Here is a 17,243-nt window from a genome sequence, read left to right as displayed (position 1 = left end):
TAGTAGTACATAAGTTTTACACAACACAAGCCTATTGACAATTAATTACACATACTAGATGTTTTTGATAACTTTTTCACAACTGTTAAAAATTGATGAAAGTTCTGATCTAGTGGCTGCGAACCGTTCTCTTAAGAGATTCCGAACTTCTACTTTTTTTTTTTTTTTATCCCAAGCTTCTACAAATATATAAACATAAACCGCTGACGCCTTTTATTCCCCTAACGGAGTATATGGTTGAGGCTATTTAGCTCCAACTTTCATCAAGAGTGATGGACAGTCAATATTCACCCTCAGCTGTCACTGACATCTGGCCCACTCAATGATTTTCAGACATCTGGGGATTATATTCATTATATAAATAATTGTGCATTGGGGGGAAAAAAGGGACCACAGAGATGATAAAGTAGACACAAAAAATTATAATCATTTATGCATTTATAATATAATAATTATAAATTAATGCAATGAGAAATTTAATTACACTTATATTTTGATAAAGAAATCATTAATGGGCAACTTGAGTTTGTATGTTTTCACATACCCTTAAGTTATAGATATTAATAAAATTACTTCAAAGGGTATTGTGCATGATTCAAGTTTTTAGTACTGACAGTTTGTATTTTAAATGCCCTGTCCATACCGTATACTAAGGTAAAATAAACGAAATGTCCGTATTTATTATTATTTTGTATAAAATGTCACAGGAAAAATAAAACAGCACAAAAACGATTTTCGCGGGAATTTTTGTTTTGTATTATGTCATGCATTCAGTGTTGTGCACGGTCGTATTGTGAATATTCAGATAAAATACGTTACGTTGGCGACTGATCTAATTTTATAGGTATTTAAAATAATCCGTTATGTCAAAAGAAAAACTTCATAAAAGAAAGTGTCATTTTAATACAGAATTACAAAGTGAATTTAAATTTCTGAAGCTAGAACCAGAGAATGAAGAGAGTGGCACTACATTTTGTTCTTTGCAACAAAACATTTTCTCTTGGATTTGTTGGCCGGCGTGACATTGTTAAACACATACACTTCAAAAAAATCAAAACGCTGTAAGAGTAGGTAATAGTAGTAAGAATCTCGATGCATTTTTCAAAAATAAAGAGCCGAAATCTGACGACTATGTTTGTGCAGCTAAAGAAGCAACAATTTCTTTTCACACAGTACACGATTAAAGTTTTAAATGATGTGACTGCCAGTGGAAACTTATTTTATTTATTTATTTTTGGTCGACATTTTTGTCTGTATTTTGCTTTCAAGAAATATGATAACCCTAATAATATTACCGTTTGTTAAATGTTACGTTGCTGCGTCGTGCTTTTGTTTCATTTCTTTCACTTATTTGTATCTGTAAAAATATATTTAAAATTTAATGTGAATGTGAATTTAATGTTCAATTTTAAAATAATTAGTGGGCTGGTTTGAAAGTGTGTCAGTTGCAGTTCGGACACACCTGCTTTTTTTTTTTTTTGTTGTTGTTGTTGTGTTACTTTAATTTTTGTGTGTGTTAATCCCACCTGTCCAAAATGTAAGTAGTGTCGTAGATGGGTCATCTTAACTATTCAGTTATCAGCTGCTCACACACACACGCAGACAAGCAGCACTTCGACATATTCTTATTTTTTAAGATCTTCCAGAGATCGAAAAGGTTGGCTATTGCTGGTCTTGATTATTTTTGAAAGAATCGAAGTGGGAAAAGTGGAGCGAAAGTTCTAGTAAAGAATTTGTCTATTTTTAGGAACAATTTCTTCGATAACTAGAAGTGGAGTGTAGATGAGTCCAATGTAAAGAGAAAAGATTGCGAAAAAACACAAAGTGTGGGCTATTTATGGAACACAGATTTTGTACACGAGTGGGGATACCCTTGACACTGATAATTTTCTGGTATCCAAACTCGATGAAGATATCAAGGAAGAAATTATTTGTTTACATTGGGTGCGGGGTGTCCTCCCCATACTCTTGATTTGTGGGGAAATAATAATTCGGAAAGAAAGTGGTTACTGATTTATAAAACTAGTGCAAATTTATAAACGCAAACTGAACAGGTTAACTGTTCACTGATCTGTTAATCATATAAAGATAGACGAACAGTACAAAACGTGCAGTCACTTATAATTATAACTAGTTCGCCATCCCACCTTCATTTCTGCTTGGCCCAGGAGGTTTTGTAGACCGTAGTTCGAAAACTCCTCGATGAAAAACTGCACTGATAAGCAAAACTCGTACTTCTTCGAGACTTTAATTATCAGGTGAAGATTCACAATTTCTCTCGACTACGTAATTGACTTCAATTACAGACACTTCCTTCTCATGCTATCACTGCTTAAATTATTCCTGGACTATCATTATCCGTCACATGCGGAGAGTTTCTCAATAAATTATTTCCTGTCGGTTGGTTATACAAGGTATAATTGATATACCTGGCTCTCAATCATTTGTGAAAAATGAACCTTTTTTTTTGTGTGTGTAGTAGTGAATTCGAAGTAGTCCTTCACAGTGACATTACAGAGGAAGCTCTGACGTTCTTTTCACTCCACTTCTAGAGGGAAAAGAAAAAGAAATTAAAAATGCTAACGCATAATTAGGAAGTAATTCAAGCCATCGGCCGACCACGTGTCCATTACTTCTTAAAAGCCGTCTGCTGAAAAGAAAGATAAAAGGCTCGTTGTTAATATGTGCATATTTTAAATTCAAAAATAAAACTTAAATAATAAACATTAAACGCTAAACTCTTCTGATATGCTCATCATATGGATGCTTTGGAAAATTGGATAATAAATTATGACCGCATACATACTTCTCAAATATTTCGAAACTTATGCTGATCAAGTCTTGTTGCTGTATTTCTGTCTTTCTACAGGTTGAAAATGTTGATTAAATATATGGTATTTGAGACACTTAATTTTAAGATATTTAAGTAATATTTGGCACATGCTATTAGAACACTCTGAATCTCATAGAAGAAAAAAAAAAAACCGCTTTTCTCATAAAAGATTGGAATTCATGTAAAATTTCACCAATTTCTTTTCACCATATTACACAAATTAATTAGCACATCGCACGTATGATAACGCGAACTGATACAATACAAAAAATAGCAATGACCGTCAGTACGATGCGAAAGCAGTAGCAGGAAATTTCATTATGTTCACCGAAAATGATTAAATGGCAATACAAGGAAACTGACGTTAGCGTTAGTATGTTACTCTTGTTAGCTTGGAATTAATGGCTTGCAATTTATTTTGACATTGAGCTAAAGATTCAGTTCTAAACTTTTCGTGAGCCACATCTAGATTCAAAGCAACGGTGTGGTTTTGCAGTTGAAATAGAGAGCTAGTTGGATTGACATAAATTAGCTTCCCCTCCTCAAATCAAACTGGTTTTGCCACTGTCTTTTTTTTTTTTTTTTTTTTACGTAAAAAAAATAACTTTCACTGTTTCAGACTTTAAATTTATTTTAAGATGACCAGAATCAAACATGAGCTTAGATAGGAAGTTTTTTTTTATATATATTTTATATATCGTTTAGATTGCGCCAAAGCAACTAAGACCGAGGCGAAGTATTGTGTTTGCAAATTTGCATGTGTTCTTTGGCTAGCTTTTCTGGGATAAGCAGTAGAGTTTCTTCGAAAATCCTTCCCGCCAACGTAGTTAACTAGTCTGTTACAGACTAGCTAACTCGCCTTTACTGTGGAATAGCCAAGATGTGCGTTAAAAATCATCATCATCATGCATATCAACGATTTAGGCCTAGCATGGCCTGTTCCGGCCTTAGAAGTCATCGTTGAATCGTTTAAGAGGACGTCCTGGTTTTCTTTTTCCTAATGGCTTGTACTTTAAGGCTTGTTTTGGTAATCTTTCTGTTTTCATTCTTTGAACGTGTTCCATCCATTTATGTTTATATTTTTTTAATTTTTTCTATTACTGGTTCTTGGTTTAATTCTTTCATAATTTCTTTTGTGATCAATTGGAATTCATGTAAATTTTCACCAATTTCTTTTCACCATATTACACAAATTAATTAGCACATCGCGCGTATGATAGCGCGAACTGATACAATACAAAAAATAACAATGACCGTCAGTACGATGTGAAAGCAGTAGCATGAAAAGTAGCAGTTAAAAATGTCATGCAGATTTAACCTAACATCATCATTTAATAAGTTAGACTCCGTCGACCTAGCACAAAACAGCGATGTTCGCGTGGAAAACATCCATAATCCCTCGATGAGTCTAAGGACTCCTTAGAGTTGTCCGTAATAATAATTAGCATTAAATTCAGGGGTCCTACAAAATGTTAACAATACTGTTGTCCAGTATTTCAGTATATAGCAGTGTGACTATGGAAATACTAGGAGGGTGGGACTAAATCTTTGCCTCCAGTTTGCACACTACTTGTTTATTAGATATTCCGAAGTGCTTTAGGAAAATAGTTTGTATAAAAATTATTTTTTCAGGTGAAGTAACTAATCGAATACTACAAAACGTATTTTAAAGGCTAGAATAAAAAAGATAAAACTACTTCCTCCTTCGCAGATATATCGCACGTGTCACAGGCGTTATCGTGAATTGCCTGGTTACCATGGCCAGTCTAACTGTATCAGCGTTATGTAGAGACTTCTATCCCTTTTATTAACGACTTTTAATTAATTAAAGTTGTTTATCTGTTACGGAAGATCTCCAAATTACGGAAAGTGTTGCGACTTAAACTATTCAAAAACCACCCGTAAGTGCAGTGTAATTATGTTTTTCTATATTTTTAATATAAATATAGATTCGAAGTATAATCTCAGATTGCTTTATTTTAATCACCAATTTTACAAATTTGTAGAATTTGCTTGGAGAATCAAAAAGAGACCTGTCCAGAATTTTTTCGAGACTCCTTTTTTTAGTTAAACTGTTTGCTACGAAGCTTCTGCCACCTTCTGTAATAAAGAAATCATTAGCCAGAATTAATAATGTCCGGTTTAATATTTCATTGCGACACATTCTTTGCAGGTAAACGTTATAGAGAAATTGGTTTAAAAATATATTTATCATTATTTTTATTAATGCTGAATCCATTTAGACAAAAGAGGAGGGGTCGGATTTAAAATAACTATAGGGCGAAGTAGAACGAAAGAAAACGATGACAACAATTTATGTATACTCTTTGGTTATAAAATTAGTAAAAATACTTTAATTTTAGAAAAGAAGAAAAATTTTGTGTTAAAAGCTCCTCACCTTGCAATTTTAAACTGGACTTCCGAACATGTAACATTATCCCCTTTGTTCAAACTGGGAGTCGTGACTAGAAGAGGGCAACAGTAAAGGTTGCTTTCCACTACACGCTTTTTCTAGTAACGTTTTTGCCAGTGCGTCTATGACACTGTTTCGAACACACTTCTTCATTTGGGATGTCTCCTTTCTATAGCTCATTTGTAAAAGAAAACAACTGATTCTTTTTCAGTCTATTATTTCGAAACTATGTATGTGTTAAATGATAATAAATTCCCAGAAGAGAATGAAAATAACTAAATTAATACACGAAGTTCAAAGATATCAAAGTGCTTGAATATTTACTAACTTGGACAGTCAACCTTCTCAGGATAAATATGCAATTACACATGTATCAATTAGAATCGGCATATTTTGGTCGAAAAATAGATGAATTCAGGATCCCATGTTCCTTATTTTTTCCACTTTGCTATTTTGATACTATTCCTGTATATTTACCGCTTTTCAGAATTACTCCAACTAACTTCGTTGTAACAACGAAGGACTTGAGAACTTAAAAAATAACATAAGTATATGTTGAATTATTTTATAGTTAACTAGGTTATTAACTTCAGTAAAGTTGGGTAATCTAAAAAAACGTATCAAATAAAAAATAAAAAAAAAACTTTATCAAATTAGCTCATATTTAGTACTTAAATTTTACCCTCAAGAGCTATTTTTATTCGTCACTGGTCAACTTATGAAATTAGAATTTTTTTTTTGATATTCAAAAAATGAATCTTTAAAAGGTACTTGATAAATATACAATCTGAACCCAGATAACATCTGTAAGATTTTCGTTAAGTAAATAGTATTTGTAATATTAATATAATTGTAATATAATGATGCAGTTATTTCTGTTTACTCGTACTGTAATTAATCAGATTATATATGATAACCGGAAATTTATTTCAGTTGTAATTTTTTTGTTAACTTTCATAGTAATAAAATTAATATACCAGGGTAAAAATAGAAAATAATTATAACGAAATAGTATTATTTTCGATTTCTTTTACATTCTCTTGAATTCTCTTTCTCGTTACATTTCAGTATCATTAACTTAATTTCCAAATATCGAAAAAACGAGTAACTGCCTGACTGTAGCGTTTACTCAGTTTTTTAAAAATTTATTTAGCTCACGTTTATGTTTAGAAAGTAACGCTTAATAACCACTAATCCTATAGTCACTAATCATTTACTTACGATAGTTCTGGCAGTGGATTTTGAAATTAAGCCATTGTTAAAACAAACCAAAATAGCCACAAAATCGTTTTCAGTGATGAGTATTTAATTATTTATTTATTGTTATTATTATTTGCTACATTTGACTACTTTTTTCCCTTTCATGTAGGAATATACATTTCCTTACTGTATTCTTGAAAAACAGATGCACTGTTGAATACCACTGCCTTAGGAGTAAGTGATAAAAAAAACTCCATTTAATCTTAAATTCCATAGATTTCTCAAACGCCTTTGATTCAATCAATAGATCAAGGATGTTCAAAATTCTAAGTTATTATGGCATACCCATCAAAATAATCAAAGCAATAACACAACCTTACTGGAATTATTGAGCAAGAGTAGTGGTTAATAGAGAGATGACGGAGAGTTTCATGTTTCCACTGGAGTTCTTTAGGGAGACTCTTTGGCACCATATCTTTTATTATCATTATTACTACCCTTCAGTATTCAGAATCACAGGAAATGGGTACTAATAATTCGAAGATAGCAGAAGAAAAAAAATTTTCCTGTAATTTTCGATGTACATCCTGTTTTCAATGGATTGGTTATTACTGAATATCTTCATTATTGGTTAATAATGAAGATCAGTGTGTTTCACGTTTGAATTACTTTTAAGCTGCTATATCAGTGCGATTTTTATAAACTACAGATCCGCCGTTTTGTAAATACGTACCTTTCTCGAATGAGTTACAGCAGATGTTCGGGTTCTCAAAAATATAATTAATTGACCCCCTCTGATTTTTGTTGGTAATAGTAGATTTGATCGAAATTTTCAATGCACGAAACAAAACTGGAAGTTTTTTTTTTTTTTTTTTTTTAAATTCATCTCTAGCTTCGCTACTTTCACTCTATTCTCGGCTCGCACCACACCAGGAATTCTGTCTTCCACTTCTTCCCCCCCCCCCCCCCCCTAACACCTGTAGTCGCTTCTACAGCATGTTAGGGGTCAAAACGGACCGCAATCTCATCCTGTAATCGTCCCGCACACGTTCATTTGTGAGCTTCTCCTTCTGTCTAGTTGACGACCGAGGGATGTTCTCGCACCTACTCTGTAATAAGCATCCGCCGACTTCAGGTTTCTGGGCCCATGGTTGAACTAATAGCCGCTCCGACCATTATGCACAATTGCGGATAATATTCAATCAGCACTTAGTCGTGGCAACGGAACAAAGACTCATGGTAGGGTCGCACCTGAGGCGTCAGTGCAGATGCAGAAGACACACTTGACAAAATCTCCGGGTTACTAGAAGAAATCAATTATGATAGCGGGTTTCAGAAGGCCCAACCTATAATCGTTCCCTTAATGACAAGGGATGGTGGCAGCATGCGCTGTTTTTTTTTTTTCTTTTTTTTCTACTTATATTTTTTGGCAGAAGTAAATGAAAGTCTCCATTAATGCAGGCGAAGCGATCATATTTTACTTAATTTAGCAGGAAGCGCTGTTATGGATTCATTTGGCATTCCTTGAAATCTTCTATCCAATAGTAGACTGTTAATTGCTTTAAAAAAGCAATCATCATTATAACAAAGAATTTAGCAGCCGGAACCGTAACTTGTCTAGAATGCATTACAGAAGCGTTTGCTATTCCAGTTTCAAATGCAGACGAACGTGCATCAACTTTTTTTTTTTTTTTGCCCGTGGTAATTCCTTATTAGCGGAAATAACATTAAACTATTTTTTATAATTTTATGTAGATCCATTCGCCTGCAGTTAGGGACTTTGTTAATCCTTATTTCTTAGGTTAATCATTCAGCTTTCCAAGTAAACTTCCATTTAAATATTTCCATCTTTTGTCTAGACTTCGCAGTTTGCAGAGGGGGGTAAAAGTACTTTTTTAAAATGTCAATCCCTCCAAACGAAATGTTCGAAGTCTATAGCACGCTTAGCGCCATGGATATGTCAACCTGAAACCAACACGGAACTTTCTTCAAATTACTTCGGGCCTCCAATAAGCAGATGGTAGTCTCACAACTGGTAATAAAAATCGTCTATCTATCTAAAGACACTCACAAAACACCCCATGCTACAGTGACATTGTTCAAAGCCTGTTGGTTATGGTGCTATTCACTCATCCCGCCATTCTAGTAACTTAATGCTGAGTCCGTTAGATCGGGCTTACCGGAAGACTTGTCTTCCGAGTCTTAGTGTAGTTTTTGCAGTTATTACATTGCCTATTTGTCATCTCTACAACTCGCGAAGAACGTTAGTGGAACGTTTTTTATTTTTTTTTAAAAACAGTTTTTTATTCTCAGCGTATTCAACTGCTAATACTTGAATAAAGCCTCCTTGCGTAAAGCTCAGGTCCTATTCTTTAGCTCATACATTTCAATGATATTTATAAAATAATATTTGACTTAAATTTTATCCAATTCCATTTCCCTGCACTTAGCAGGTTGAAACTTTTTAAAAGTTGTTTCGGAATCTAATTAAATAAATTTCGTAATACTAATATGCGGAATTTGAAAATATCTTTCATTTATCTTTCAATATCTCATCAAATTACAATGTTTCATACGATATAATTTTTATTTTTAGACATAGTTAGTATGTTCATATGCAACGTCAAGTTTTTTTTTTTTTTTTGGGGGGGGGAGGGATGTGTCGATAAAATATCCTCTTGTTTTGATAACAGCTCCGAAGTTTTCAGACAAATAATTGGAATATAAGTTGAGGATATGACTTTTCAACCTATTATTGCAATAATTCTTGGAATTGATTGAGCAAGTCCTTGGTAATATTTTGATGATTTAGGATTGTTATTTACTTATATAAATGAATCACATCCCTTTGTGTGTGGGGGGGGACAAAGGATGCAATAATTCGGAAACTTTGTTCTAGTAACTAACTATGGAAAACTTTTTTTTTTTTTAGACACTTCAAGGTTCCAGTAAGTAGGATGATAGTCTCACGATGGGCGTGAGACTATCAAATTCATCACCAATTTGGACATTCATAAATGCCCATGCTTATGAGATTGAATACATGACCCACTGGTCGAAGAGTGGTGGGTGCTATCCACTTAGGCAAATAGGCTTGACAGTGTTAATGACTTTACTAAATCTAGTCCAGACTTATTTTTCAGTATCCTTCGTTTATTTATTTATTTATTTTTAATCAAGGGTTAATCGCATTATCTGAGGATCCAGAAAAATACTTTTTAAAATTTTGTTCTGAATGGCTGCAAAATTTATCATATAAATATATTATACTTGGAAATGGTTTCGTCTTTGTCTAAAGCAACGAACTGCTTCAACAAGCCGACTTTATGTGAAGTGGAAATAGCAAGACTTTTTTTTTTGGGGGGGGGGTTACCTATTTGTAAACAACTTCAAGCATACTTAAATATAAAGAGCCAATAGGCTTCATTTCGGCGATATAAACATTATTTAAATTAAGGGGATTTGCTGCGAGTTGCCCGAATTTGTACTACGTACTAGGACTACTTGCATTCGCTCACGCTAGTAATCGCCGATACTTTTATAGTTTATTATACTATATTCGGCACGAAACTCTCTGATTCGAATCTTTGAGTTTCTTATTCGGTTTTAAAACAATGTGGGATTTAATATGCCCTTAATTTAAATAACTTCAAGAATATTTTATAAAATATGTCATTGCTTCATGCAAGAAAAAATTTACTTTTTTTTTACTTCTATCACTTTTTAGGACATCACAATTACTTCACAATCATTTCAGCTTCAAAATAAAGCAGATGAATATTACAGTTTTTAATGCTATTTGCAGTAAGTATATACTATATATTTCTCAAAGTAGTGTCACAGGGTGAGAACAGCGTTCATTTGTATTTTTTTTTTTTCCTCAGGAAAATAGCTCCTATTTTGAATTATTTTACTGTTATCCCGAGGGACGGATTAAGAATTTCGCTGGCATGAAATAAACTTATGACTGATCTATATATGACGATAATCAATTGTAGAATCCCATTGCAGGAGAGTTGGGTCTACTTTTTCCATCGATAACCCAGTCCATGTTGGGAGAGTGCATATTTGTATGTATGCGTGTATGAATTATTGAGGGATAATATAAACTCAAGTAAGTTACACTCAGATGTATTAATCCTGATTAAATAATCCATAGAAGTTAAATGCCAGCCTTGTTGGTCGAGTGATTAACGTACCCACTTTCCAACCAACAGACTGCGGGTTCGAATCCTGCTGTGGGCATGGATGCTCGTGATTGTCTTTAGGTGGGAGATGAATTTCATCGCCCGGTGTGAGACCACCGCCCCTCTTATTGGAGGCCTCGCGTGGCTTGAAAAAGTTTTATGTCGAAAGTGGATTTCTGGACTAGGTACTCGTAAATAATAAATTAAAAATACAAAGAAAAAAAAAATCCTTAGCCCACCTACGGTAACTAAGTGTACTATAGGTTTGCAAATGACCTTTCGTCGGTGGGAGCAACATAAAATATTTTCAGTTGCCAGCAACAAATATAAGTTATATATACAGTAATTATGCGTTTTGACTCTCATTTTGGCTAGGTTTTTTTTTTTTTTTTATCTTACGAGCACAGGACAGATGCCTGCATTGCTAATTATAACAAAGTAAATTCCTTTTAAACCAAAAAGAAATAACTACAACAATAGAAACAAAATAATTCACAATTAATTAAAGAATAGTAGTTGCAGCAGATTTCAATAAATCACAGTTTTGACGAAACCTCCTTTCATTTCATTTTTCGAAAAGTCAGTTGGTTTCTTTGATAATTTTCTGTTTTATGATCTGCGATTTTTCGATTGATTGTGAATTTTTGGTTAATTAAGTTTTGAACAGTTGTCGATTATTTGTTCGATGAATTGCTTTCTCGATTAAAAAAAAATCACTGTTCACTAAATTACCTTGCGGTTAATAGCTGTTCGATGAAACTCTTTTCTGCAGACCAGAATTTTCAGCTCAGATCATGTGAACCTTTGACTTAACCCTTTAAACACTGCAGTCACTGCCCTTTCTTCATGTACTAATTAAGGATAACGTTCATGTTCTGCCAAATCACTAACTGACGTCATGAAAAACTCATAGTAAAAGTGAATCTTCTTTTTATCATAAAAATATTTTTACCTATTCTTAACTTTTAAAATACTTCTATCCATGTATAAGAGACGACTATCACTTTCCTTGGAATAACTTAAGAATATTTTCTGAACGAAAACTTTGAGCATGCAATTCCGTCCGATCATAAAACTTTCCCCTACTCCACATTTAGAGGGCTATACAAAGTACAGAATTTTTAGTGGGGCCCCCCCATTTTTTTTTTTTTTACCTGAGCCATTTTATTGTTTTGCACAATTTGTGCATGCAGCAGAAACCAAAAGCTTTTTAGTGCTAACAACAAAGCATTGTAGCATCTATTAACAATCAGCTGTCAAATTTTCATTCAATAGTCAAAGTATTTCCTCAGTCGATGCTTTTCATTGGCAGTATTTTCCTCGAAAGATTATAAACATAAGTCTTATTTGATGGATCCCTTGTAGGGCACAAAATAATTATATGTGTATTGATAATCAGTCGCGTTAGTTGTTAACTGAGTAGTCTTTATGATTGGTTTATTTGTTTGAAAGCGATTCAGTTTTTAAGTCGTAAGTTTTATTCCATTCCTCTATGAATTAAATCGTTTGGTAAATGATTTGAATTAACGTTTTAACATAATACGGAGTTTTGGTTGATATTTATTTCCTAGTGGAGATAAGCAATTTAGTCTACATGGGATATATATTCCAAAATTAACAATTAGAACATTCACAGGGGACTAAATGTAAACTTAATTCAGTAATTTTTATCTTGAATCAGTTCTTTTCAAATTACTGATCATAGTGAAAATTTTGGGCTAGCAGGCATTAAAATAACATCTCGCTACGTTAAAAAAAAATTATCGGAAAAGAAGCAAGTACGTAAAAGCTTAGTCTGTTCGGAAAATGCCACTTTAGTTGAACAAGCCTGCGTTCGAACCCTGTTTAGGACACTAATAGATATTTATAAGGCGCTCGTAAACTACAGGTGATTTATGCTGTCCTATATGAAGATGGAAGGGTATCCACTCTCATTCACTCATGCAGTTAACACACGTAACATGTCTCCATAGTCTTATTGTTTGTATGTACAGTGCTGTACTCGTAAACACTTGGTTGGCCGAGTAGATAGAGCGTCCGCTCTTCAGCCAACGGATTGTGGGTTCGAATCGCACTACAGCCACGAATGTTTGTGAATGTCTTTTTGATGGGAGATTGGAGGTCTTCAGTGGCTTGAGAAAGTCCCTTGTTTGGTCTGTAGAGCAGGGTTTCCAGATTATATAATCCTTAGCCCACCCATGATGCTAAAATGTACGCGAGTTTACGGCCTTTTGTAGGTAATCACATAAAAAAATGCAGTAAATGACCGTTTTCTATTATTGCCCTCTCGCTCAGCGACGCAATGTATTTATTCAACTATATTACTCTCGTTTCGTATTCTGGTCGCGTTAGGCGGTTCGTTGTGATTTCATCTACTGTCACGACATGATGCATAAAGCTTGGCTCGCAGTGGGTCTAGGGTTAGGTAAGGTCAGAACAATCAACGCATGCTGATAACTTTCTCTTGAAAATTGGTAAACAAAGCCTCTTGAACGTAATATTGGATTATGGGGTTCAAGTTTTCTTTATTCATTATGTGTTCATGATTTCTTCTGGTTCACATACTTTGGATATTTTTAATAACCATGAAATAAACTCTTAATTTCTCTTTACTGTATAAACACATGTTCCCATACATGCGCATCATCTCTCATTCCCTGAAAAAACAGTGTAATGCAATGGAAAGTTTACGTTAACGTTTAAGGTAATTAAATATGAAACTGTTTTTAATGCTGCCTTATAAAAACACAATGAGCTGAACTAAGGAATTAAGTTTCCAGCACCAATGGATGAATCATTCTTTTAATAATATATCGTTAATAGTTCCAAATCGCAAAATTAATTTAAATTTTAAGAATGACGCCGACGAAAAATGGAAGAGAATAAATTTCGTGTAATCAATACGTAATCGCTATAAAGAAAATGAAAATTGAAGAAACCTGGTGATATCTCGGACAGCCACTTGATAACTCTTCCGGTCTTCTTCATACTCCGTAATTAAAAAAGTGATGGAATGATTATAAAAGTGGATAGAGTTCTGAAACTGAACATTGATTGGTTTATTGCTGTCTGTCATCACCACTCAAATGTAACAAACATCTGTAAGATGATCATATTCAATCAAACCAAATATCTGCTCACTAAATGTTTCTTCTGATATTATAGAAGCTGTCTGGTAAGACATATCTGAGCAAATTACTTTTCATTTGTGTGAACAGTTTTGACCACGAAATTTACTGTATGATTAAGTGGAGACAACCCATAAATTAGTGTTTGGAAATTAGGGTATAAATATATCAAAGAAAAGTCATAGTGCCATAATCTGGAAATCAGTGAGCTCATATAACGAATTTCTACAATCAGTTGTAGCTAACCAGAGTTAATCCTGCCGGTCCTACGCTAATACGGATCGGTGTGTTCACGTGAACATGCTTTGAAGAGTTCGAATTATATGAAAGAAAAACAGTAGATTAGAAAATCGAATGCCGATGGATGGTGGTGGTGGGGCAGGTAGAGGCCCGAAACTTGGTCGGGAAAAAAAAAAAAAAACTAGATTATCGTTTAATTCCTACAGTTTATTTGGAGTACGAATGCAACTATCATGCATTTTTAAGGACAGAATGTTATTTGTGAATACATTTCACTTACAATATTAGTATAGGTACAATGAATACACAGCACCTACAATGGGGGATGTCAGTTCAAGGCGACAGGCAGATGCTGTGTTGACCGCATCCCAAACTGATAATGAATGTGAAGATCTTACTTAAACTGATTCATTAGGTTATCTCAATATCTTCTTTTCGCACGAATTCTATTAAGTGATCTTCGAGCAGGTTGTTTACCGGGCTAGTTGACCGAGTCATTAACGTATTCGCTCTGGAGATGAATTTCATCGCCACGCGTATGAGACCACCGTCCCGATTATCGGAGGCGTGAAGGAGCTTGAAAAGTTCCATCTTCGGTCTCTAGAGCGGAGTTTCCAGACCAGGTATACAAAAATAAATAAACACAATACACACAATTAATGAAAACGGAAAAAAAATCCTTAGTTCGCTCACGGTATGAACGCACTATTATTATTAAGCGAGACTTCCGGGGGGGGGGAAGGCAGGGACTCATCGAGGGAGGCCACATACTACACGCACCAGCTATCATACTTATTCTTGAATTCATTCACACTGCTTGCACTCACAACATCCAATGGCAATCCATTCCAATCACGCACCACCGTAAAGAGAAAAATCTAGGCTCACCATTCTTAGCACCATTCATTCTCAGCTTCCAAGGATGCCTTCTTGTCCTTATTCCAACCTCCATAAATAGAAAAATTCCATCAACTGAAATCCTGTATGACCCTGTCAGAAGTTTAAGTCTAAATTATATCACCCCTCTTTCTCCTGTTTGCTAGTGTGCAGTCTACAAATTCTCAATCTGTCTTCATAATCAGTATTCCACAATCCTGATATGATTTTTAACACTCTCCTTTGCACTCTCTCTACTATGATCAGAATCATAACGGAGACCAGAGGACTTCTTCAGCAATGCAATTATCTTTTGAGTTGTATTTGCAATCTTTTGCTACATGGCCCCTAAACTTCTACTCCCTATCTACTCATACTCCAAGATCTCTAGCCTCATCAGTTTCTTCTAGCATAATCCAAATATAATACGACATTGGATAGCTAATCACGCCGAAGTGAATAACTTTACATTTACTGACATTAAATTTGCATCCGTTTTCCCATGCCCACAATTCCAGCATATTCAAATCATTCTGCAAATACTGCATATCATCAGCATTCCTGATTACGCTATCTATCTATGCTTCATCAGCAAATAGCTGTATATCCCAGTATCATTAATGTACAGACTGAATAACAGTGGACCAAGTACTGATCCCTGTGATACACCATCGGTTACCTTAAATCTTGCAGACTCGCACCCCCCGTGGACTACTTTTTGATATCTGTCAGTCAGCCATCCTCTTATCCACGTTAATATTTTATAATCCAAACCCATATTCTCCACTTTATGCAACAGTTTACCATACTGTATTCTGTCAAAAGCCTTAGCAAAATCCAAAAGTATCATGGTGTATCCATTCCCCCTTGTCTAGTTCAATGGTAACATTGTTATAGAATGTGAGCAAGTGGCTAAAACATGAACTTCCCTTAGTAAACCCATACTTTTCGTTTCTAAGTAGAGATTCACTGTCAACCCATTTCTGAATGCGAGTCCTGACCAATTTTTTCAAAATCTTCACCACCACTCCTGAGATACTAATTGGTCGATAGTTGGATACATCGGTCTTTGCACCACCCTAGTGCACTTGAATTACCATACATTCTTTCCATTCCTGCAGAATCGTCCCTGTTCTGAAACTCATATATTAAACAGCCTGGTCAAAGGAATAGCCATTTCAGTTAAACTCTTTTAGCACAAGTGCTAATCTTCTTCTTTCATAACTGACATCATCCTTATGCACACGACATTCCTTCCACATTCTCTTTTTCTTACGAATTCCTTGCTTAATTAGATTACACGTCCATTTCAATCATATTCTATTTATTCTTCGAACTGTAGGGACACATTCTGATATCACATCATTGAAGTATTTTTAAACACTTCTCAAGCACTGTCGATATCCTTCTTATTCAATAACTGATACCATGGCGCAGAACCCAGCATGTCCCTCAGTTGGACATTATTTCCTTCTTTTTAGTTCAACATGCAACCTTTTCTGAACGGAACATTCATAAACTTGGCCACTTCTGAAGTGAGTACCGCATGATTACTGTCAACAACCGGAGGTAGAAGAGTTACGTCTTTAACTGACCCCCACATCTCCAGTTCCTTAGAAATTAAATCTAGCTTTCCCGGAGTCCATGGTATGGACATGTCACTATAATCAAATTTAACACTCTTTGACCTTGACCTCGAGTTCCTTCTGTCACATGCTGCTTGAGGAAGTTGTCCCGCAACAGCTCAATAAATTTATTGTTATTCATCTCATGAGATTCTACTGCTACCCAATCAATATTTGGATGATTGAAGTCTCCCATCATGATTACTCTTTTCTATTTGATGATGCATTTCTTCATCACCAGTAACCGATCCACCAGGTCTGCAACAACACACCACTATATAATTGATCTTGTTAGATTCCATCTGACATCAGATATATTCACTCACTGCCACATGAAATACTGTTACTAGTAGTAGTACTACAATCATAGGAGGACTCTAATTGGATTTAAATAATCCGACATCATTAGCGGCACGCCCCTCCTCTCTTATCCTCTCTATCCTTCTTAAAAATGCTGTACCTTTTACACTCGATACCAGTTAATGTCTGATTCTAATAGCCAAGTCTCATCAATGTCTACAATCTGAGGTCCCAACATAATGCCCAAGGCAACAGATTCTATCCCTATAAGTTTAGAAAACCTTTCATGGGTGGGAGCCACATAAAAATAAGTAAATAAAATAAAGTATAAAAGAAGAACCAAGAGAAAGTATGTTTCCGATATGAAATTAACAACCAACTCTCCATAAATATCAAAACGCATTCACTGTTAACCAAAATAGACTTTAGATTTGTGAAATA

The 17,243-nt window shown here is 34.6% G+C and overlaps 1 protein-coding gene across 1 annotated transcript in view; it reads left to right on the top strand.

Annotated features, from left to right (window-relative positions):
* Positions 1 to 17,243, top strand: part of LOC150100971 (protein APCDD1-like) — a 120,762-nt gene that overhangs the window by 67,923 nt on the left and 35,596 nt on the right. The window lies entirely within an intron of this gene.

The sequence above is a fragment of the Typopeltis vanoorti genome, chromosome 12 (genome assembly GCF_054136105.1).
Source record: "Typopeltis vanoorti isolate ZY-2024b chromosome 12, IOZ_Tvanoo_1.0, whole genome shotgun sequence".
Lineage (NCBI taxonomy): Eukaryota > Metazoa > Arthropoda > Arachnida > Uropygi > Thelyphonidae > Typopeltis > Typopeltis vanoorti.
Note: the sequence above shows the minus strand (reverse complement) of the source record. Positions and strands in the feature narration are given on the sequence as shown.